Raw genomic sequence first — 24,186 nt, forward strand, 5'->3', positions numbered from 1 at the left:
TATTTTTTAAAAAAATATTTATTTGGCTGCTCTGAATCTTAGTTGCAGCACATGGCATCTTTAATCTTCCTTGCAGCATTTGAACTCTTAGTTGCGGCATGTGGGATCTGGTTCCTCGACCAGGGATCGACCCCAGGCCCCTTGCATTGGAAGCATGGAGTCAGCCTCTGGACCGCCAGGGAGGTCTTCATATCTTTCTTTGTTAACTAACGGCATGGCTTTGGCAGACCACTTAGCCTCTGAGCTTTTGTACCCTCGTTTTAATATTGGTACGTCACCTTCTTTACCGGTTTGACACTGATGATTATAGATGATACCTGCACCGAGCCTGGCACTGTAGTTGCTTGATAAATGATATCCATTATTATTATAATTTAATGGTATAGTCCTTACCTTGCACGGAGTCACTGCCAAGGTCTCCCACGATGTTTTCAGCCCTAGGCTGGTCTTGCCTGGGGTTGCTTCTGCTTTGGTTAGGGACTGGTGAGCCTGAAATGAACTTGGCCAGGTGAACTCGGGCTGGCAGGTGGGTGAGTCCCCGAATGTCAGCCTACACATTACATCACCCTTCGAGGCGCTTCTGTGCTCCTGCCTGCACTTGTTTCTCCTGCCTCCCAGCATCACAGAAACGAAGGAGACTTGAGAGTGTAGGTTCTTAAAAAGAATCTCTTTCTTGATTTCCTCATGCTAGGTACATCCCAGGTGACTGGAAGGACGTATCTTTAGGTTTGCATGCAAGTCCAGGTGTGTGATTAACCAGGAGGTCCCCCAACAAGGAGCTTAGGGCTGAAGTTGGAGGTATCAACACTGCCTGGGGGCTTTCCTGGTGGTCCAGTGGTTAAACATATGCTGGCCAGTGCCGGAGCCGCGGGTTTGATCGTTGGTCTGGGAAGATCCCACATGCTGTAGAGGAACTAAGCCCACGTACCTTAGAGCCTGTGCACCGCGACAAAGGAGCTGCCGCAATGGGAAGCCCCTGGCCTGCTACTGGAGAGCAGCCCCCACTCACCGCAACTAGAGAAAGCCCTTGGGTGGCAACGGAGACCCACTGCAGCCAAAAATAAGAACGAGCAAACAAGCATCGCCCTGGGGTCTGGGTTGGATTTTATTGTTGAGCTGAGGACATTGGTGGTCATGCAAACTCACTTTTGTCTTAATGGTGAGTCTCTTGGTCGTGTCTGACTTTTTTCGACCCCGTGGACTGTAGCCTGCTAAGTTCCTTTGCTAACTGCTAAGTCACTTCAGTCGTGTCCGACTCTCCATGTAATTCTCCAGGCAAGAATACTGGAGTGGGTTGCCATTCCCTTCTCCAGGGGATCTTCCCAACCCAGGGATCGAACTGAGGTCTCCCACGTTGCAGGCAGATTCTTTACCGTCTGAGCCACCAGGGAAGCCCCTGTCTTAACGGAGGGTCTGCTTTTAGAACATCTGTGATCTGTGAGTGTCTATCTGTCCCCTGAATGTTACTAGAGATCAAAATTTTTATCACTGAACAGTCTCTGAGTTTTGGGGAGGCATCTCTAATTTTAGTTATATTGAGCTGAAATCCCCTCTTCTGATGCCTTCACCTGGCATGAGGGCCCGCGAGGATCTGAAGACTGTTGCCGTGTCTTTCCTTTTATCTCTCTTTCCAGTTAAACTTTGCCATTTCCTGTAACTCTCATCCCTTGGGCTTTGTTTTTAGGCCACACAGGATTCTTCCTACTTTCTTTTCTAGGTTGTTCTCCAGACTATCAAAGACCTTCTTGAAGTGAGTTGGGTTTTCTAGAGCTGATCCGTTCTTCCAACTGAACTTTGATCAAGAATCTTCATTCTTATAGGTTTTCCTAGCTTTTTTAAAAAAAGTTAAAAAACTTTTTTTTTGGTCTGAGCCCCAGCCTTTTGGGGGAAGTTAGCTTTGTAAAGAGGTTGATGTCAAAACACTCACACTGGAGCTTACCGTTTTTTTACCTTGGCTGCACCAACCGGCATGTGGAATCTTAGGTCCCTGACCAGGAATTGAACCCCAGCCTCTGCAGTGGAAGCGTGGAGTCTTAAGCACTGGACCGCTAGGGAGGCACCTTCTTCCTAGCTTTAATTGCAGCCACATGACATAGTCATCTCCTTGAACTTTCCGTTTTCTAGATGGTGTGGAATCACATTTGTTTGAAATGTTTTCAGCTTTTGACCATTGAATATGATGTTAGCTATGGATTTGTCATATATGGTCTTTTTTATGTTGAGGTATATTCCCTCTATGCCCCCTTTCTGGAGAAGTTTTTAAAATTTTTATCATAAACGGGTGTTGAACTTTGTCACAAGCTTTTTCTGAATCTGTTGAGGTGATCATATGGTTTTTGTTCTTCGGTTTGTTAATGTGGTGTATCACATGGATTGATTTGCAGATATTGAAAAATCCTGGGATAAATCCCACTTGATCATGGTCTGTGGTGGCTTAGTTGCTAAGTCATGTCCGCTTCTTGTGACCTCATGGATTGTAGCCTGCTAGGCTCCTCTATGGGATTCTCCAGGCAAGAATACTGGAGTGGGTAGCCATTCCCTTTTCTAAGGGATTGAACCCAGGTCTCCCGCATTGCATGTGGTCTCCTGCATTGCAGGCAGATTCTTTACTGATGGAGCCACCAGTCGTTACTGTTTAGTTGCTAAGTGGTGTCTGACTGTTTGTGACCCCATGGACTACAGCACTCCAGGCTTCTCTGTCCTTCACTATCTCCTGGAGTTTACTCAAACTCAAGTCCATTGAGTTGGTGTGAGCCACCAGGGAAGCCCATTGATCATGGTCTGTGATCCTTTTTAATATGTTGTTGGATTTCATTTGCCAGTATTTTGGTGAGGGTTTTTGCATCTGCGTTCCTCTGTGATATTGGTCTGTAATTTTCTTTTTTTGTGGTATCTTTGTCTAATTTTGGTATCAGGGTGATGGTGCTCTCATAGAATGCCTTTGGGAGTATTCCTTCCTCTGAAATGTTTGGGAATAGTTTCAGAAGGATGGGTGTTAGTTCTTCTCTAAATGTGTGTGATGAGTGTTTAATAATGGCAGCTCCTTGGAGCGCACAGGCCAACATTGTGTCCGGGTAATTCTGGCTTGATATTTAAGTGGAAGTATACTTGAACCGGTCTTACTAATAAGCCTAAAATTGTCAGAGTTTCCCCTCAGCGTGGAAAAGATGTTCCTCTTGGTTACATTAGTAGGTGACTAAGTAGTGTTTGGCTGCAAGAGCCCAGACCTAGTCATTTTTATTAGCTCTTATTGGTAACCAACTGGATTTTCTCTTCTCCTTTTCTTAAGAACTTTAGAAAAGACTTCTACCTTTTTTCTTCTTGTTGTTGAATACTTGCTTTGCTCTAATGAGTCCAAAAAGGGGTTCTTATTGAAAGAATGTAGGCTTTGCTGTCAGAAGATGTGGGCTGGACTCTTGGCTTCCTACCTACCTAGTAGTCCTGGGACTATGGTCAAGAAAAGAAACCTTCACGAGTCTCAGCTGCTTCTTTTGTTTGTAACAGAGTGGGGTGTCATGAGAATTTGGTGATGGAGCTCTGTGAAGGGCACTGTCAAGGTTTGAAAGATGGTAATTAATTGCCCCCCTTCTCATCCCAGTGTTTAGCACCAGTTGATGAGTATAGAAGAGAATTCAGACAAAAGGGAGGTCAGGACATCAACATTATTATAGGAAAAAGCTGGTTGGAGAATAGGTTTAGGGTGAGGGCCTAATGGGCTTGCTCACCTCCCTTGCAGGGCTGGTCAACCCTGAGAACAGGACAGAGAAGGAAGTGGTATGTCCTGAAAGTGATCAGTTCCAGAAGACAGAGTCCAGAAGGCGTCAGGCATCATGTGTTTCGTATCTTCTCCCAGTTAACCCGATGGCTCAGCAACAAAGAACCTGCCTGCTAATGCAGGAGACCCAGGAAGACACAGGTTCAGTCCCTGGGTTGGGAGATTCCCTGGAGGAGGAAATGACAACCCACTCTAGTATTTTTGCCTGGAGAATCCCTCGGACAGAGGTGCCTGGAGCAACACAGTCCAAGGGGTTGCAAAGAGTCAGACGTGACTGAGCGACTGAACACATGCATAGCCCAGCCCAGTCTGCCAGAGTCCTCTTCTTCCCGGGGAGGAATGAGTTAGGGGATGTGGAAAGAGCTTGTATTAGTTTCCTACGGCTGCCATAGCAAAGCATATTAAGCTGGGTAGCTGAAACAACAGAAATTTGTTGTCTCATAGTTGCAGAAGCCAAAAGTCCAAGGTCAAGTTTTCTCCTGAATGCTGCGAAGGAGAACCTGTTTCATGCTTTCTTGCCCAGGTTTTGGCAGTTTCCTAGCAACCACTGGGTGTTCCTTGGCTTGTGGAATTGTCACTTCAATCTCTGCCTTCATCTTTACATGATGTCCTCCCAGTGTGTTTGTCTGTGTCCAAAACCCCCCTTTTTAGAAGTGAGAGCTTATGTGGACGGTGTCGGATTTGTGATCTCTGAAGAAGATTTAGCTTCCAAATCAGGGACCATGCTTGATCGCTCAGAGCTTTTGTGTGGCAGAATTTTTATTGAAGTGAAAAAGGACAGTGAGAAAGCTTCTGACATAGACATCAGAAGGGGGAAAGAGAGTGCCCCACTTGCTAGTCTTATCAAGGACTTATATACCTTCACCAGACCCACTCCCACAACATGCGGCTCAAGGTAACAGGATTAGTTAGAAATCATTAGTATAGAGCTTAAGGAAAAACATCCACTTAAGCAAGATGAGTTGTTTTGTTGTATAATCATTACCTCTAGGCTTAAAGAAAGTTAGTCTTAGAGATTGTTGTCATAACAACTCTCAAACTTTAAAAAAAAAGCATCTTATGTGTCTAAGACAAAGCAACATAGAAAAAAAGTTTGTCCTTTTCTCTTCCTTGAGAGCCCTGAATCCCTTTCTCCTTGAGGACCCTGGTCTCCTTATCAACCTACCTAAGAATTAAAAGGCAGAAGAGAAGGCAATGGCACCCCATTCCAGTACTCTTGCCTGGAAAATACCATGGACAGAGGAGCCTGGTGGGCTGCAGTCCATGGGGTCGCTAAGAGTCGGACATGACTGAGCGACTTCACTTTCACTTTTCACTTTCACGCATTGGAGAAGGAAATGGCAACCCACTCCAGTGTTCTTGCCTGGAGAACCCCAGGGACGGGGGAGCCTGGTGGGCTGCCATCTATGGGGTCGCACGGAGTTGGACACGACTGAAGCAACTCAGCAGCAGCAGCAGCAGCAGCATGAGGTTTTGGGGGTCAGGACTTTGACATGTGAATTTGGGTGGGAAACACAGTTCAACCCAGAATGGAGGTTGTTGTTTTTTTTTTTTTTTCATTCCAGGAGAGTGAAGAAAGATTCTTTCCTTTGTGAAGAATAGTAGTTTTAAGAAAAAATCTTAATTTTATTTACTACTTTGACTGGGCTGAGTCTTAGCTGTGGCTCATGGGATCTTTGTTACAGCATGAAGGATCTTTAGTTGCGGCATGTGGGGTTTAGTTCCCTTTGTGTGTGTGCTAAGTCACTCAGTCGTGTCTGACTCTTTGTGACCCTATGGGCTGTAGCCCACCAGGCTTCTCTGTTCATGGGTTTCTCCAGGCAAGAATACTGGAGTGGGTTGCCATTTCCAGGGGATATTTCCAACCCAGGGATCAAACCTGTGTCTCTTATGCCTTCTGTATTGGCAGGTGGGTTCTTTACCCCTAGTGTTACTTGGGAAGCCCCCTAGTTCCCTGACCAGGGATTGAACCTATGCAGTGGAAGTGCGGAGTCTTAGCCACTGCACCACCAGAAAAGTCCCCAAAACAGTAGGCATTACTATCCAGTAGGTGCTGAGTAGTTTTCTTTTATGGTCTGAATTGTGGTCCCCCCTCCTCCAAATTAGTATGTTGAAAGTCTACCCTTCCTCTTCCCCCCGTGACTGCCTTTGGATATAGTAAGCCTTTAAGAAGATGGTGGTGGTGGTGGTGGTTTAGTTGCTAAGTCATGCCTGACTCTTGTGACCCCATGGACTGGAGCCCACCAGGCTCCTCTGTCCATGGGATTCTCCAGGCGAGAATACTGGAGTGGGCTGCCATTTCCTTCTCCAGGGGATCTTCCCGACCCAGGAATCAAACCTGGGTCTCCTGCACGGCAGGCAGATTCTTTGCTGACTGAGCTACCAGCGGGGAAGCCCCTTTAAGAAGATAATTAAGGTTGAATGAGACCCAAAGAGTAGGGCCCTAATCCAATAGGGATAATGGTCTTATAAGACGGGGAACAGACGCCAGAGCTCTGTCCTGTCTGGGTACCCTACTGGCACCTTGATCTTGGACTTTCAGCCTCCGGAAGTGTGAGACAATACATTACTGTTGTTAGGTCACCCAACCTATGGTGTTTTATTATGGCAACCCAAGCAGGTGAGGTGGCTTTCAAGGTGGCACTGGTGTGTAAAGAATCTGCCTGCCAGTGCAGGAGACATAAGAGATGTGGGCTCGATCCCTGGGTGCGGAAGAGCCCCTGGAGTAGCAAATGGCAGCCCATTCCATTATTCTTGCCTGGAGAATCCCGTGGACAGAGGAGCCTGGTGGGCTGCAGTCCATGGGGTCACAAAGAGTCGGACCTGACTGAGTGTCTGAGCAGGCAGATGAAGACACTTGGGCTTCCCCTGTGGCTCAGCTGGTAAAGAATCCACGTGCAATGCTAGAGACCTGTGTTCAAACCCTGGGTTGGGAAGATCCCCTGAAGAAGGGGACGGCTACCCACTCTAGTATTCTGGCCTGGAGAATTCCATGGACTGTATAGTCTGTGAGGTCACAAAGAATCGGACATGACTGAGCACCTTTCACTTTCACTTTGGGCTTCCTTGACGGCTCAGCTGTAAGAATCTGCCTGCAATGCAGGAAACCTGAGTTCGATCCCTGGTTTGGGAAGATCCCCTGGAGAAGGGAATGGCTCTCCATTCCAGTGTTCTGGCCTGGAGAATCCCATGGACTTTTCCATGGGATAGCAGAGTCTGACGTGAAGGAGCAAATTTCACTCCCTTCACTTCCTTTCTTCTGATGGTGAAAGCTGTGTGTAGCCGCTTGCAGTACTGTTGGCCACCGCTGAGGTCAGGGTTGGTGAGCCTGCCGTTATGGCGGCATAGGGCATGTGGTAGCTTCTGGTCTGTGTTATATTTAGTCTTCTGTCTCCAGTTAATGGATTGGGTAGCTAAGGATGAGAAAGCTTAAGCAGTTTGCTGGAAGCCACTTTAGTAGATTAGGCAATGGGGCCCGAGGGTGAATCCCGATGCTCTCAGAGCTCGCTTGGGTAAATCCAGGGCAAATATACTTAATTCTTTATTTAAGAATGCAATTCATAGTGACATGTGGATGTCATTGACGAGCAAAGAAATGAAACAAAGTGGGTCAGTGACACACTGCACTGTTTTAAGATAAATGTAGGTTAACTGATTTAATGGAAAACCACAATCTAGGGAAAAGTGGACTTGAAAAGCTTAAACCCTTGAAATATTTCCAGCTATCCAATTATGACTGGGAGAGAGTAGGTGCAGCTCTTTGAGGCTAAAACCTTTTGCAGCAGACACTTTTGCTCTGCCTTGTGGTTATAGCTGCCGCTTTAGTTCAGAATGTACTCATTGGATGGTGATTGTGTACCTGGTTTGTGCTGAGCACTGAGCACCAGGGACTACAATGCATAGTCGCTGTTCTGAATTAGCTGATAGCTAACTTCTTACTCCATCGTGAATCATTTGTTGGTTCAGTTCAGTTCAGTTCAGTCGCTCAGTCATGTCCGACTCTTTGAGACCCCATGGACTGCAGCACACCAAGCGTCCCTGTCCAGCACCAACTCAAGTTTGAGCTTACTCATACTCATGTCCATTGAATCGGTGATGCCATCCAACCATCTCATCCTCTGTCATCCCCTTCTCCTCCTGCCTTCAATCTTTCCCGGCATCAGGGTCTTTTCCAATGAGTCGGTTCTTTGAATCAGGTGGCCAAAGTATTGGAGCTTCAGGTTTAGCATCAGAACTTCCAATGAATATTCAGGACTGATTTCCTTTAGGATTGACGGGTCTGATCACCTTGTAGTCCAAGGGACTCTCAAGAGTCTTCTCCAACACCATGGTTCAAAAGCATCAATTCTTCAGCACTCAGCTTTCTTTATAGCCCAACTCTCATATCCATACATGACTACTGGAAAAACCATAGCTTTGACAAGATGGGCCTTTGTCAGCAAAGTAATGTCTGCTTTTTAATATGTTGTCTAGGTTTGTCAAGCTTTTCTTCCAAGGAGCAAGTGACTTTTAATTTCATGACTGCAGTCACCATCTGCAGTGATTTTGGAGCCCAAGAAAATAAAATCTCTCACTGTTTCCATTGTTTCTCCATCTGTTTCCCCTGAAATGATGGTACCAGATGCCATGATCTTCATTTTTTGAATGTTGAGTTTTAAGCCAGCTTTTTCACTCTGCTCTTTCACTTTCATCAAGAGGCTCTTTAGTTCCTCTTAGCTTTCTGCCATAAGGGTGGTGTCATTTGCATATCTGAGGTTGTTGATATTTCTCCCAGCAGTCTTGATTCCAGCTTGTGGTTCATCCTGTCTGGCATGTCACATGATGTACTCTGCATATATGTCACCCCTTAATAAGCAGGGTGACAGTTTACAGCCTTGATGTACTCCTTTCCCAATTTTGAGCCAGTCCATTGTTCCACGTCCGGTTCTAACTGTTGCTTCTTGACCTGCATACGGATTTCTCAGGAGGCAAGTTAGGTGGTATGATATTCCCATCTCTTCAAGAATTTTCCAGTTTGTTGTGATCCCCAGTCAAAAGCTTTGGTGTTGTTCATAAAGCAGAAGTAGATGTTTTTCTGGAACTCTCTTTCTGGCTAAATGGATGATGTTGTTGTTGTTCAGTCGCTCAGTCATGTCTGACTCTTTGCAACCACACGGACTACAGCCCACCAGGCTCATCTATCCTGCAGTGTGTCCTTCAGTTTGCTCAGATTCTTGTCCGTTGAGTCTGTGACGCTATCTCTGTATTGTAGGTCTTCCCTGCGATGGCAGAGGGAGGCCATTCCAGCATCTGGTGAGAGCTTGCAGGGGGAGGGCAGTGTCTCACACAGACTACAGGATGCTTTCCTTAAAGCATCCTCACTCCCAAAAGAGGTGATGCTTGAGCTGAGCTTTGGGCAAGTTCCAGTTATTCAGGCAAAGCTGAGTAAAGGTGTTTCAGACAGAGAAGAAATAAAGTGTATCAACATGGAGATAGTGGGGGGACAGCCCACTTGGGGAGCAGTGTACACACAGGAACTGCTCTATTGTCTCTTTTTTCCTCTTATTTTCCTTTCTCTGTCTACTCCTTCAGTGTTTGGCGTTTTGGTAAAGAGATTTCAGGGTTGAATGAAAAGGCCTACTTTGTAACATTTGCCAGTTTCCTTGGTGTAAATAATCCCGCCATGACTGACTCCAAATTATCAAGAGAACGTCAGTTGGTCCACAGACTTAGAAAATCTTTTAACTATTAGTCATAAGTCTGTAAAGTCCCACTCAGTAAACAACTGCTTCCCTTCCATTCATTATCTGTTTATCATCTGTCATTCATTCATCAATGATCCATCCATCTATCATCCATAAATTCATAAACCCATCATCCACCCATCCTTCCATTTATTCATCCGTCCGTCTTCCATTATTCATTCATCCATCCATTCATCGTCCGTCCACCCATCTATCCATTCATCCATCTATCTGTCCTCCCATCTGCACAACCACCCATCTACCCATTTATCCCTCTGTTTTCAGTCCATCCATCCATCTATCCATTCATTCATTCTTCTATCCATCCATCCACAAACATAGTTTAACCAAACAGAATCATCAGAATCAGTCATGTTAAAGATTTCAGAGTTCCCTTAGTCAGATCCTCTCATTGTACTGACAAGAAACTGATACCTGGAGAGAGGAACTGACTTTCCTAAAGTTGACTTATAAAATTGAGGTTAAGACTGTTGGCTTCAGAATTTAAGTCTGCATCTGCTCCCTTAAGTAAAGAAAATATAATCTCAGATATGACGTTGGGGTGGCGTGGAATTCATGATGCACACACCAGAGTTCTGTCGCTCTGCACCTTTCTGTGACAGTCCTATTGCTCATGAAACTGTTTTTGTTGTTCCTTGTCTCAACAGTTGCTGGTTCTCAGCAGGTTCACAGCTTCCTTCGCAGGCGGTTCAGAATGTCTCTGTTGGAGTAATATTCTTCTTCCAGTTTGTAGCAGTGGGCTTCGGAATTTAATTTAGCAGTTGGTCCTTGGTGCTTGTTCAGTCTTTGATATTTCTGGGTTTCACTTTTCTCTCTCTTTTTGTGATATAGACGTCTCTCCTTGGAGACTCCAACTCAAGGCCCCATTTGTGGTGCCAACCAGACTTTTCTTGGGAGCCCCCTTTGTGTTGGGCTGAATTTCCGACAAGATAGCTACAGATCTGAAAGGTTTTTTCCTCTTTCCTGGGCTTCTAGAAGTCTGTCTTGGAGATTTTAGGAAATAAATAATTGATACTGCTTTGATGGTCTCTATTTTCTTTCTTTTTAATGAGGTGTAGTTGATGTGCAATATTGTGTAAATTTCAGGTATACAACATAATGGTTCACAATTTTAAAAGGTTATATTCCATTTATAGTTATTATAAAATATTGGCTGTATTCCTTGATGGTCTTTAAATTGTTGTCAGCTCTGAGTGAGGAAGGCGGACTCTTACTATCTGAGAAGCTTTATTTTGAAACTGCGGACAGATGGTCTGGTGAATTGAATACTCCAGAGGACTCTGTTTAGAACTATCTTCTTCTGTTGTAATGTTGAGTGAAAAATCCAAGATGCTGGGATGTGTCTAGGATGCCACTTTTGTTAAAAGCAAGTAAACAAGTGGGCTTCCCAGGTGGCGCAGCGATGAAGAAACTGCCTATCAATGCAGGAGACATGGGTTCGATTCTTGGATCGGGAAGATTTCTTGGAGGAGGAAATGGCGACCCACGGCAGGATTCTTGCCTGGGAAATCCCATGGAGAGAGAAGCCTGGCGGGCTGCAGTCCATGGGGTTGCAAAGAGTCGGACACGACTCAGTAACTGAGCTGGCACCCCCCGCTTCCCACCACCATACATGCTGCTGTTGCTGCTGCTAAGTCGCTTCAGTCGTGTCCGACTTTGTGTGACCCCAAGTAAACAAATTGGCACTTCCCTTTGGGCAGTGAAAATGAGGGCAGTCACGACTTCAAGAGAAAACTTCCCACCTTTACCTTTATATGTACGTTTCTGTGCAGTTTATTATTGCTTCCCAGGTGGTGCTAGTGGTAAAGAACCACCTGCCAATGCAGGAGACACCAGAGACAGGGGTTCAGTCCCTGGGTCGGGAAGATCCCCTGGAGGAGGGCACCCCACTCCAGTCTTCTTGCCTGGAGAATCCCATGGACAGAGGAGCCTAGCAGGCTACAGTCCATGGGGTCACACAGAGTTGGACATGACTGAGTGACTTAGCACACACACCGTTTATTATTTCACTGACTTTCCCAGAGCAGCATCTTGTTCTGAGATACCAGCAATCTTGCCTTCCCATTTCTTTCCCCTTAAAGCAACTTCTCTCCTGTAGTTGGCAGTTCTGTCCTTATCTTTAGGATGTCCCCTGGTGTTTCTGATCTCAAATTAGGAAAAATAAATTGAGTCCCATTCCAGTGTTCCGAGCACTGGAAAAGTCAGGGAATGTGTGAATTATTGTACTAGAGATCGTCAGATCAGTGTGGGATAGCCTAAAATGGAAAAAGAAATGTGACTGCTTTTTCAGGCATTTGCAAAGCAATGCAGGCTGCCTGTCCCAACTGTCTCCTGTAAAAACAGTTTCCAGAGATGTGTGGACTAGGTAAATGATATGTTACCGATACAGAGCATAATTGTGATTATAATAGCCGAGGATTATGGCTCCTGTTTTACAGTCTACATGAACCTCTTTTAAGATACTAGGTTGAACCATATGAATCGCCAAATTGAGCTACCAAAAGGGCAATTTCATCCAATTCAACCTAAGAGAGCTTATTTGATGAGTTGGAAGATATGGGAAATAGGTGTCTTCATAAGGAAAAGAGCATGAGATGGACGTGCTTTCAAGACCCCAGACGTCCTGTTGTATTTGAACCTGTTAGTAGTCACTTAGTTGATACTTGGTTGTTGCCTCACTAGCCTTCGGAACTATCTAGAGCAAAATTAGTTGCCTAGCAACACGTTCCAGCCCAGGAGGGTTGGAGAATGGGTCAGTGATGAACAATTATGTACAATCAAGTTTAAAAACGCATAGCCGTCTGTGACATCCGTGCTCTGGACCACCAGGAAGTACGAGTGTTCTGCTGGCCTGGGTTTATGGCTACTGTGTGTGAACTGATGGCAGCTGTATCCTGGATGTCCTGGTTGCAGTTTAGAAAAATTTTGCGCTGGACCGAAATTGGCTTCTGGCGCTCCTCTGGGCATGGGTCCGTTTTTTCAGAGGCTTCTAGCACACTCATCATTTGGTTGGCTGCCTATCAGAACTCTCATCCCTTGGGAAAGTGAAAGAAAATGAAGAATTTGGTTCTTTGTGATTGTTTTCATCTCAACCAATTGTCCCCTATTAGTGACTCTGTAATTTGCCAAAGAAGAAGGACACAGAACATTAGGGACAACGGCTCCCTCACTCAACCCAAATCACTTTTTCAAGAATTATGGTTGCTGGGCAGATGCTCTTTCTGAAATGACCCAGGCCCTTCATCGTCTCTCTCCCTTCCGTTCCAGTGAAAGAGAAGACACATTTTTGCATCATGCAGCCCTTCCTTAATCTTTCTGTCAGCACAAACATCAAGGGTGTAAATCTTGAAAGCGGCAGGAAAGCTGGGAGGCATTTTTATCACTCTGGCAAAGTGAACAGAGCGCATTTCATTGTTCAGAATCATTGAGTTTAATTGGCAAATCAATTTTTAGGTCCTTTCCATTGGTATTTTGTTTAATCAACAAAAATAAATCGCCCTGCCAACCTTGAAAACTCCAAGTTGGAGAATGGTGGCAAATATTTCGTGCGTCCTGCCAAAAGTGCTTTCCAACAGCCGCGTCTTAATTGAAGCTGATTTATATTCAGACGTGGATGTTTTTTCATTTGTCTGAAGAAGGAAAAAGCTGCGTAAGCAAGTAGCGTGCAACCGTTTTGGGCATTGTTTTCTGACATTTATCTACACCCTATCCCTCAGATGTTTCTAGCCCTTGCCTAATGATTCCGGCTGAAGTAGCTGTCAACTAGCCCCTGTAACCTTTGGTGAGAGTTTTTTTCCCGAGGAGGACTTCCAAAACCTAGGCCTTTTCCCCCTTTCCTGCAGGTATTAAAATAAAAAATTGTTTATTTTTGGTTTTGATGATTCTTTGTTGCTCGAGCGCTCTCTCTAGTTGCACAGAGCAGACTTCTTGCTGCGGAGCACGGACCCTGGAGATCAGGCTCAGTGGTTATAGTGCCTGGGCTCAGTTGCTCCGCAGCACGTGGGATCTTCCCAGATCAGGGATCGAATCCGTGTCTCCTGCATTGGCAGGTGGATCCTCATCCTCTGAACCACCAGGGAAGTCCCCTCTGCAGGGTTTTACTGGCCTTTGGTAGGAAATGGCTGACCTCTTAGTGCTGGAAGGTGGGCGACCTGAGCGGGGCACAGGGAAATGTCTGGCTTTGTTGGTAGGAAAACCTCACTCGCCGTGCCGACCACGGGGTCTCAGTGTTGGCTTCCGCTGCCTTCTTCGCTCTCCAGGGAAGGGGGAGAGATGACAAGAAGTGCCATTTATTTGATGCCTACACAGTGTGTTCTCATTTCTCATGAAAGAAACCCTGAGAGCTGAGGAAGCCAAACCCTGGGTACCTGGTGGGCATGCTGAGGTTCAGAGAATATCAGTCACAGTTTGTGCGTGGGGTGGCTGCTGCTGGAATCCTGTTCTGTTTGTCTCCAGCCGGCTTCCCATTTCACTGGTACTGTGTGCTGTGCTTAGTCGCTCAGTCGTGTCCAACTCTGTGTGACCCCCGGGACTGTAGCCCTCCAGGCTCCTCTGTCCATGGGATTTCTCCAGGCAGGAATACTGGAGTGGGGGATCTTTCCAACCCAGGGATCGAACCCAGGTCTTCTGCATTGCAGGCAGATTCTTTACTGTCTGAGCCACCAGGGAAGCCCTTCACTGGTGCGGGGAGCTAGCCAACACTGCCCCCACTCTGATACCCCGGTTTCACTGAACCAAGCTCCTCCTGGTATGGCTCCTGGGGCTCAGATACCATAAAGCGATGGTGGCTGATGGTCTGTGGGTGCTTGTTGTGGGCCCAGCATGTTTCCAAGAGCTTCATGTGTGCTCGTAATTCCTGTCAGCCTCACTCTCCTCTTAGCTACTGCCTTCCTCATCTTACAGATGAAGAAACTGAGGCACAGAGTGGCTAGGGGACTGGTCCAATGCCACATGGCTAATGACTGGGGATGTCAGGATCTGAATCCAGATAGTCCACCCCAAGGCTTCCCTCATGGCTCAGTGGTAAAGAACCTGCCTGCCAATGCAGGAGATGCAGGTTCGATCCCTGGGTTGGGAGAAGGTTCAAGATGCAGGTTCGATCCCTGGAGAAGGGCATGGCAACCCACTCCAGTATTCTTGCCTGGAAAATCCCATTGACTGAGGAGCCTGGCGGGCTACAGTCCATGGGGTCGCAAAACAGACATGACTTAGTGACTCAACAACAACAACACAGTTGAGACTCTAGTTACATGCTGAATGAGGGAGTAGGGGCCCTTCTAAGACCCCAGGTCCACACTCTGACCTGCACCTTACTCAATGGGCAAAAGAAAGGAACCTCAAGAAACCCAGAACCACATTCAGCAACTTAATGATGCTGTGTAAGTTATCAGATGTATGAAGCTGAAGGGATGGTAAAAATCAAGCAACTACCTGAAATTGTGCATGTCCTTTGGGTTTATTAGGGCCCCACCCCACCTCAAGGGCTTCCTTGGTGGCTCAGTCCATAAAGAGTCTTCCTGCAGTGTGGGAAAGCTGGGAAGATCCTCTGGAGAAGGAAATGGCAACTCGCTCCAGTACTCTTGCCTGGAGAATCCCATGGACAGAGGAGCCTGATGGGCTGTAGTCGATGGGGTTGCAAAGGGTTGGACATGACTGAGTGACTGACCCTTTAACATACACCCTCAGCACCTTCAGGTACCAGGGATCCATTGGCCCTCAGATCAAGAGAGGAGTGAGGGAGAATTCTCACAGTCTCTTGGGATGGGAAGGCCTCCAGCAGGTCAGATCATTAACGTAATGCCAAGGGGAACTTGCCTGTGGTTCAGTGGCTAAGACTCTGTGATCCCAATGCAGGGGCCTGGGTTCCATCCCTGGTCAGGAAACTAGATCCCGCATGCCTCCACTAAGACCTGAGGCACCCAAATAAAAAACTATTAAATAAAAAATAATACTGAGGGTAATACCTGTAGAGAACAATTTCTGATGCCAAGCCCTATTTAAAGCATTTTACACGTACTAACTTTTAGCTGGATGCTGTTGCTATTCCCATTTTTCAGATGAGAAAATCCACTACAGTACATGTATATTGTGATGTTGGGAATGCTAAAATACACAACACATCTTAGAATCAAGGATGTATGTGGCTCGTGGGCGCTGGTGGTACCTGTATCTGACTGCTCTTCAGAGCACAGGTGCCTTCTTATGAGATGGGCCTGGTAACGAGCTGAAATGTACGAGGCGACACCACAGCCAGTGTTTATTGAGTGACCACTGTGTACCAACCCTGAGTATCCATTGGAAGGACTGATGCTGAAGCCGAAGCTCCAATACTTTGGCCACCTGATGGGAAGAGCTGGCTTATTGGAAAAAACTTATGGGAAAATCTAGGAAGGATTGAAGGCAGGAGGAGAAGGGGATGACAGAGGATGAGATGGTTGGATGGCATCACCAACTCAATGGACGTGAGTTTGAGCGAGCTCTGGGAGATAGTGAGGGACGTGGAAGCCTGGTGTGCTGCGGTCCGTGGGTCACAGAGTCGGGCACGACTGAGCCACTGAGCGATGACTGTGTGCCGTATGCTGTTCTAAGAAGTTTACGTGAATTTTTAAAATCCTCACAAAAAGATGGGTGCTCTGATTATGGTTATTCCTGATTTTTAGATGAGGAAGCTGAGTCAGTGGGGTAGTCTCACTTGCCCCCGGTCCCCAGACAGTACGTGGTGAGGCTGAGTGCAGGCTGAGGCTGTCTCTGGGCTCTTCCTCTGGGCTAAGGCCCCTGCACAGCCGGGAAAGGAAATGAATACTCACGGGCTTTGTGTGGGATGGAGGCTCTGGATGCTCTCAGGTGCCCTTGCCCGAGTGATCGTCACTCCCTTTTGGCACCCTTCCCGTTATGGAATCTGAAGTTGATTTTTTTTTTTTTTTTTAATCAGTCCTTTGTATGCTTCTGTACGTGAGATCACCTCCTCAGTCAAGGAAATGGATAAGAGCTCTGATGTGAATCCTAAAGCCTACCCAGAAGGCATAAAACACCCTGGAAGGCATTTCCTGGGTTTAAGAGGAATTTTCTTTTTGATCCCCACAACACCTCTATGAAATGCATTTTTTTTGGTTTGTTTTGTTTGTTTTTGTTTTTTAGTCACTCACTTGTGTCTGACTCTTTTGTGACCCCATGAACTTTAGCCCACCAGGGTCCTCCGTCCAGGGGATTTCCCAGGCAAGGATACTGGAGTGGGTTGCCATTTCCTTTTCCAGGGGACCTTCCCCACCCAGGGATCAAACTTATGTCTTCTACATTGGCAGGCGGATTGTTTACCAAGAGCCACCGGGCTTCCCTATGGGCTTCTGAAGGGTAAAGGGGGAAAGTGTGTGAGGCTCAGAGAGGGTGAGCCACATATCCTCAGCCACACAGCAGGTGAGGGGCAGCGCTGGGTTCAGGACTTGCAATATGTGTCTGTGAAGTAAGGGGCTGACACCACAGTGGGGGTCACCCCTGCCTAACTCTGGGGCATTTCCTGTGGGGTCAGCTCAGCTCTACTCCTCTGTCCCTTTCTCTGCTCCTGTTCTTTTGCACACACTTTGCTTCCACACTCTTCTGGCTTCCATGCTCCGAGCTTCTCAGAACAACAGGACAAGATTTTCCATAGCCCGGAACTGTTTTTTGTTTTTGTTTTTTTTTTTTTTTTTTGCTATTGCTATTGCATCCAAGCACCTGCTGAGCTGATGAGCTTTTGAAATGTCACTTGACTATTGGGAGGGAGCCGTGAGTGATTCTCAGGAACACACCATTCCAGCTGCCTTCGTGGGGTGGGTGATGCTGGGCGCAGGGGAGGTGGGTGTCCCTCCTTCAGTCCAGCCGCTCGGAGACTGTGTTCTGCTCCTGTAGCTGGCATGGGTACCCGCTGTCAGCCTGGTCATTTTTCTTCTCCTGGGTGGCAGTTTCTGTGCTGTTTTTCTCTTAGAGCATTGACTTTCCATTTTTAGGTCAGTTTTGGAGAATTCAGGCTTCTCTCGTGGCTCAGATGGTAAAGAATCTGCTTGCAATGCTGGGAGATCTGGTTTGATCCCTGGATTGGGAAGACCCCCTGGAGAAGGGAATGGCAACCCACTCCAGTATTCTTGCCTGGAGAATTCCATGGACAGAGGAGGCTGGCAGGCTACAATCCACGGGGTCACAAAGAGTCGGACATGACTGAGCGAGTTTTACTTCACTTCAGTTTGGAGAATACAATTAAAAATTTGACCCTTTGCTTTCTGGATTTCTCTTTTCAGAAAAAAGTATCCACTTCTGCAAAGTTCTGTACTTAACTTCTGACTCGTATATTCAGAGCCTCCTTGAACATACACACATTGTGAAGTCTAGCTTAAAATTTGAGCCCCTCCCCTACCACCAATTGAGGGTAAATATGGACACTGAAAATTTTGATTCTCTGCCCCTCTTCTCATTCCATTGTTGTTAGTTGGAACGAGGGTGGGAAATATTGGGTTGGCCAAAAATTTTGTTTGGGTATTGTTATATTACGAATGAGGTTTTTGGCCAACCCAATGCACACACGTCACACTCAAAATCACGACAGAGAGAGTTTAATAAAGGTGTGTCAGGGTGTTGAGCAGAAGAAAGGGGCAGAAAGTACACTGTGGGGAGAGAGGAACTCCTCTGGCTTGGTGCCTTCAATGCCTAACAGAATTCACTATATGAATTTTGGGAGAGTATGGTCTGTGGTGAAAGGCTGAAGGCAAGAGGAGTAGGAGACATTAGGAGAAGAGGGTGGCAGAGGATGAGATGGACAGATAGCATCACCAACTCAGTGGACATGACTTTGAGCAAACTCCCGGAGATAGTGAAGGACAGAGGAGCCCGGTGGGCTATAGTCCATGGGGTCACAAAGAGTTGGACATGACTGAGCGACTGAACAACAACAACAAGTTTGTGGCACCCTCTAACCCCTGGAAGTAAGGATAGAAGGAGACTGTCACTGGGAGAAGCTGTGACCTGTGCTGGGGAGATCCTGCAGGGAAGAAACCAGGGGATGAATGCCCCTTCCTTCCTTATCCTTTGCCTACTCTCCTGATACCTACTCTCCCGGTACCAATCTCCCAGTACCTCCCAAGGGGCCAGAGGGCCCAGGTTGATGCATATCATTGAGGTCACCCAGGGCTTCCCTGGTGGCTCAGATGGTAAAGAATCCACTTACAATGCAGGAGACCCAGGTTCGATCCCTGGGTTGGGAAGATCTCCCTGGAGAGGAGAATGGCAACCCACTCCCATATTCTTGCCTGAAAAAATCCCCTCCACAGAGGAGCCTGATGGGTGATGGTCCATGGGGTCGCAAAGAGCCGGACACAACTGAGTGACTAACGCTTTCACCTCACTTTACTCTTAGGACACAGAACGAGTGGAAAAGATGGGGAGTAATATAAAGGGTAACCAGAGAATATTTAGTTTGTTGCCGTTCAGATTTTTTTTTTGAATTAGAGTATTATAGTTTTACAAGGTAGTGTCAGCTTCTGCTATACAACTGAATGAATAAGCTGTATGTATACATATATATTCTGCCTCTTGGACCTCCCTCCAACCCCCACCCTCATCCTATTAATCTAGGTCAGCACAGAGCACCCTGTGCTTTATAGCAGGTTCCCACTAGCTATCTGTTTTACACCTGGTAAATAACTTATCCTGTAGATGGTACTTTCAGGAGACCAGGAAGCGGCTCTGTCATCCGTAAACACTCTCTCTGGGGATTGGGCATCGTGGAAAATTGCTGAGCTCGTGTTATGGAGGTTTTGTAATTCTGTTAGGGATTGGAAGCTTCCTGCTCTTTTCAGATGCTTTGAAATCCAGTCATTTATTTTTTCTGTATTTTATTTGTATGCCTGTTATTACACAGAGTGAGTGAGTGCTCAGTCGTGTCTGACTCTGCAACTGTAGCCCTCAAGGCCGCTTTAAAAGGCTTCATTTTGCCTCATGATGATGAAGCAGTCTGCTTCAGCATCACAGAGGAGTGCCTATCAATTACTCACGTGGAATTATTTTCGAAGGTAGTTTCCTCCTATCTTAAGGTAGCTTGATGTATAGAAATTAGCATTTCTGGAGTTTACAAGCAGAGAGATTATATGAGGAAGCAATTACGAAGTTAAAAAGTGTTATGCATTGTTATGAGGCTGTGGGTGTACGTGATGTCACCAACCTGGGATCTGGGCAGTCTGGGGTTGAAGAGCAGACTTGGGCTCGTCTGAGTTCTATTTTTGTCTGGATCTGGACCTTGGTCCCTGTCCTGTCTTTTCTCTGCCTAGTCCCATTTTAGCAAGAATCTGAAGTCAGTCTACAGAGGAACATGGGGCCACCCGCCCAGCTTTGGTAGGCGATCATCCTCAATATCTGGTCACAGGGCTGCCTTCAGCAAAAATCCTATGGCTTGTTTGTTTAATGGGCATCTCCCTACCCGGATGTCTCCTCTTAGTAATTTTCTGACTCCTGACCACCTCACTCTGTTTGTTTGCTGTGAATCCTCAGCTGTCTTTGCTACATTCCGAGTTGAGCCTCATCTCCCTCCTATTTTACAATAGCTCTGAAAAAAGTCTTACCATTTTAACAAGCATCAGAGTAGTTTTTTTTCTTAAACTTTACCCACCAGAAACCCTTGAAATTGCTCCAGATCATCTCAAGGACCTCTGGTCCAACCTCACCCAGTGTCGAGAATCACAGGGAGCTCACTTTGAGGAGTTCAGTACCTCCAGACAGCAGTCGAGGAGCCCCATTCACTCCCTTGGGGGCTGGTTTTCATTGTTGAGAAGCTCTGCCTCCATTTCAAGCTCAAAGTCTGTCTTCATTTTTTCGCATTGACCTCAATTCTGCCTTTTTGTAAAACCTGATCTCTCCATTAAGTGAATAGTTTAGCTTCTTAAATTGAACCATCTTAATGAAGATAATTTTAAGCAGTGTCTGTGTTGCCCTTCTTGCTTTCTTTAGCAGGACGCTGAGCCTGTTTAAGCCTGTGCTGCCAACTCTGGGGTATGGTTCCTTGTAGAAGGCTGCGCTGGGCTGATGCCCTGGGGTTTTACTCTGTGTGGACTCTGTCTTTATCTCATGAACTCCTGCACTGCCCTGCTTCTTCTCTAAGTCTTTTGTTTCTTTTCTTTGGAGTTAGCTCTTTCTTATGCCTTGTTTGATACAGTTTCATGAATGATGTGCTTCTTTTTCTCTCCTGGAGTAAAATGCATGGGCTTTGTGAAAGCTCTTTATCACTCAGAAGTCTTTTTTTTTTTAATTTCCAGATTGATAGCTGCTTTCCAGATGTTAACATTATCAGAAGCCTGACCTCCACATGGTATATATGCTCTGAAGGACCTTCTAGGTCCATTAAGGGTATATAAATATATTAGTCTTTTAAATTTATCTATCATTTAGCCCTAAGTCTGTCTTTCATATGTATTGATTTTCACCCTCTTTTCTTTCTGCATCACTCCATTCATGGGTATATTTGAAAAGCAGTGACTTCTGCAGGATCAAAACAACCAGATTTGTGAAAGAAGAATTTCAGGATGAGGGTTTAAAAGGAAAATCAGATTTATTTATACATATTTCAATATGACTCTCTGAAAAGATAGGCATTCTTTTTGTTAAAACAGCAACACAATACTATTATTACACATAAAAAATGAACAGTGACTCATTTCTTAATATCACTGAATATTCATGTTCAGATTTCTCTGATTGTCTAAGAAATATCTTTTCACAGTTAGTTAAAAATACCTTAGAGCAACCGAGGGATTTAAACACAGTCCACAGAGTGCGTTTGGTTGATGTCTCTTAAATCTCTCTCTCTCTGTTTTTGGCTGTGCTGGGTCTTCATTGCGGCAGGTGTTTCTCTAGTTGTGGTGAGCCAGCGTAGTTGCTCCAAGGCATGTGGGATCTGAGATCCTTGACCATGGATCAAACCCTTGTCCCCTCCATTGGAATGTGAATTCTTGACCCCGGGACCACCAGGGAAGTCCTTGAAGTCTCTCTTAATTCACAGGCTTCGTGTCCCTCTCTTGTCCTGTCTTGTGATATATTTGGTCAAAGCAGCTAGATCTTTTGAGACTTTTGAATCTGGATCTATATGGTTTCCTACAGCGTAGATTTTATTGCCACCATTCTGGTGTTGCCATTTAACATATTTCTTTGTCCCCAAGGTGTCCTGTAAACTAAAGGCTGGCTCAGATTTAGGTTCAAATTTTGGGTCCAGGATAGTTGACACGTGATAGCGTAGCGTGTTCTCTCACCCAGTTTGGAAAACCAGCCGTATGGTAGGGTAGAAGCTGACTCTGTGAGGGGGGAACTCTTGCAGTTTGAGAACAAAGGTTGCTGAGAGATTCCTACCTCGTGTATCGAGATTTGAATTTGGTCTTGAAGAATACTCTTGAGTATGAGGGGCTGTGCTCAATGTCTTGGTGGGTAGTTTCAGATCTGCCTGCTGTCTTTAATTATTCCTGCCATTTCCTTCTTTCTTTTTAAAAAAATATTTATTTATTTTATTTATTTGACTACACCATGCCTTAGTTGTGCAGCATGCGGATCTTCAGCTGCGACATACGAACTCATGTGTGGCACATGAGCTCTAGTTCCCCGACCAGGGGTGGAACCCAGGCCACCTGCATTGGGAGTGTGAAGTCTTAGCCACTGGACCACCAGGGAAGTCCATTCCTGCCGTTTCTTACAGGAGTGTCTTAAGCGTGCTCTGTCTCACCCCTCTTTCTTATAGCACAGTGAGGGTGACAACAGGAGTAGGTGAAATCACAGCCCACGATTCTGTTATTGTAAATAAATTTTTAGTGGAACACAGCCATGCCTGTTTTTTTAATGTATTCTTGGTATTTGCTTTAGTACTGCAACGGCAGAATTGAGTATTGGCCTGAACAAAGCTTGAACTATTTCCTGTTTGGCCCTTTACAAAAAGAAAGTTTGCTGACCTCTGGGCTGGAAGGAAAGCAGATGATAAGGCTTTAGCCTGTGGATCAAACAAAAATAATTCCTCATTACTGAAATGTCACTCAGCCTTAGTACCTGTGAATGTGAAATTCCATGGCTCACAGATTTTAAGCTGTTAAAATAATTTTATTTTTCTCTGTTCATTTTTCTAACCATTAGATGACATCATCCTTCTACTTATTTGGAAATCTAATTCAACATGGGTGGGTTCGCATTAAAGAATGGTGTCATTTTACCGGGCCGATAATTGATTATTAATAATCTGCACATTCAGCATTTGACTCTTGATTTGTTATGCTTTCTTCCTTAGCTAGTATAAAGCTTTCTCTTCTACCAATGTACTCTTTTGTGGCTTGTTTTGCCTTTGTTTGAGAAAGAATTCTGTATCCTTTCAGCAAATGTCTCATGTTAAAAGTTTTCAAATTAAGTAGACTTGCATTTTTTCCCTTAAATGGAACTCAGCTAGTTTTATCTAAGCTATTCCTTTTTTTTTTATGATTATAAAAATTTATTTAACAAAAAAGTTCAGTAAGAATGTACACGACCCAATTTTTATCATAGTAAAATATGGAGAGGCGATGCATGAGAGTAATTGATTTCTCTGGTGAACACAGCCATTGTCCATACGTATTCCAGGGCTTCTAACGTGAAGATTCTATTTCCTCATATTGCCACCACTCAGTATTTTTCTGTTGCTATTTGCCATCTCCACATAGTCATCTATCCCAAGATACATACAGGGATCAAATCCTCACAGTATTCCTTGGACATATCTGCCACCATTTAATTTCAGTGATAACTTCTTGTCCATCAGATCAGATCAGATCAGATCAGTCACTCAATCGTGTCCTACTCTTTGCGACCCCATGAATCGCAGCACGCCAGGCCTCCCTGTCCATCACCAACTCCCGGAGTTCACTCAGACTCATGTCCATCAAGTCAGTGATGCCATCCAGCCATCTCATCCTCTGTCGTCCCCTTCTCCTCCTGCCCCCAATCCCTCCCAGCATCAGAGTCTTTTCCAATGAGTCAACTCTTTGCATGAGGTGGCCAAAGTACTGGAGTTTCAGCTTTAGCATCATTCCTTCCAAAGAAATCCCAGGGCTGATCTCCTTCACAATGGACTGGTTGGATCTCCTTGCAGTCCAAGGGACTCTCAGGAGTCTTCTCCAACACCACAGTTCAAAAGCATCAATTCTTCGGCGCTCAGCCTTCACAGTCCAACTCTCGCATCCATACATGACCACAGGAAAAACCATAGCCTTGACTAGATGAATCTTTGTTGGCAAAGTAATGTCTCTGCTTTTGAATATGCTATCTAGGTTGGTCATAACTTTCCTTCCAAGGAGTAAGCGTCTTTTAATTTCATGGCTGCAGTCAGCATTTGCAGTGATTTTGGAGCCCAGAAAAATAAAGTCTGACACTGTTTCCACTGTTTCCCCATCTATTTCCCATGAAGTGATGGGACCAGATGCCATGACCTTCGTTTTCTGAATGTTGAGCTTTAAGCCAACTTTTTCACTCTCCACTTTCACCTTCATCAAGAGGCTTTTTCGTTCCTCTTCACTTTCTGCCATAAGGGTGGTGTCATCTGCATATCTGAGGTTATTGATATTTCTCCCGGCAATCTTGATTCCAGCTTGTCTTTCTTCCAGCCCAGCATTTCTTATGATGTACTCTGCATATAAGTTAAATAAG

The 24,186-nt window shown here is 45.5% G+C and overlaps 1 protein-coding gene and 1 pseudogene across 2 annotated transcripts in view; one reads left to right on the forward strand and one right to left on the reverse strand.

Annotated features, from left to right (window-relative positions):
* The window catches only part of TIAM1 (TIAM Rac1 associated GEF 1), a 459,371-nt gene that overhangs the window by 84,000 nt on the left and 351,185 nt on the right, over nucleotides 1-24,186 (forward strand). The gene's annotated exons all lie outside the window — the stretch shown is intronic.
* Nucleotides 22,056-23,299, reverse strand: LOC123332909 (annotated as a pseudogene).

Source organism: Bubalus bubalis, chromosome 1 (assembly GCF_019923935.1).
Source record: "Bubalus bubalis isolate 160015118507 breed Murrah chromosome 1, NDDB_SH_1, whole genome shotgun sequence".
Lineage (NCBI taxonomy): Eukaryota > Metazoa > Chordata > Mammalia > Artiodactyla > Bovidae > Bubalus > Bubalus bubalis.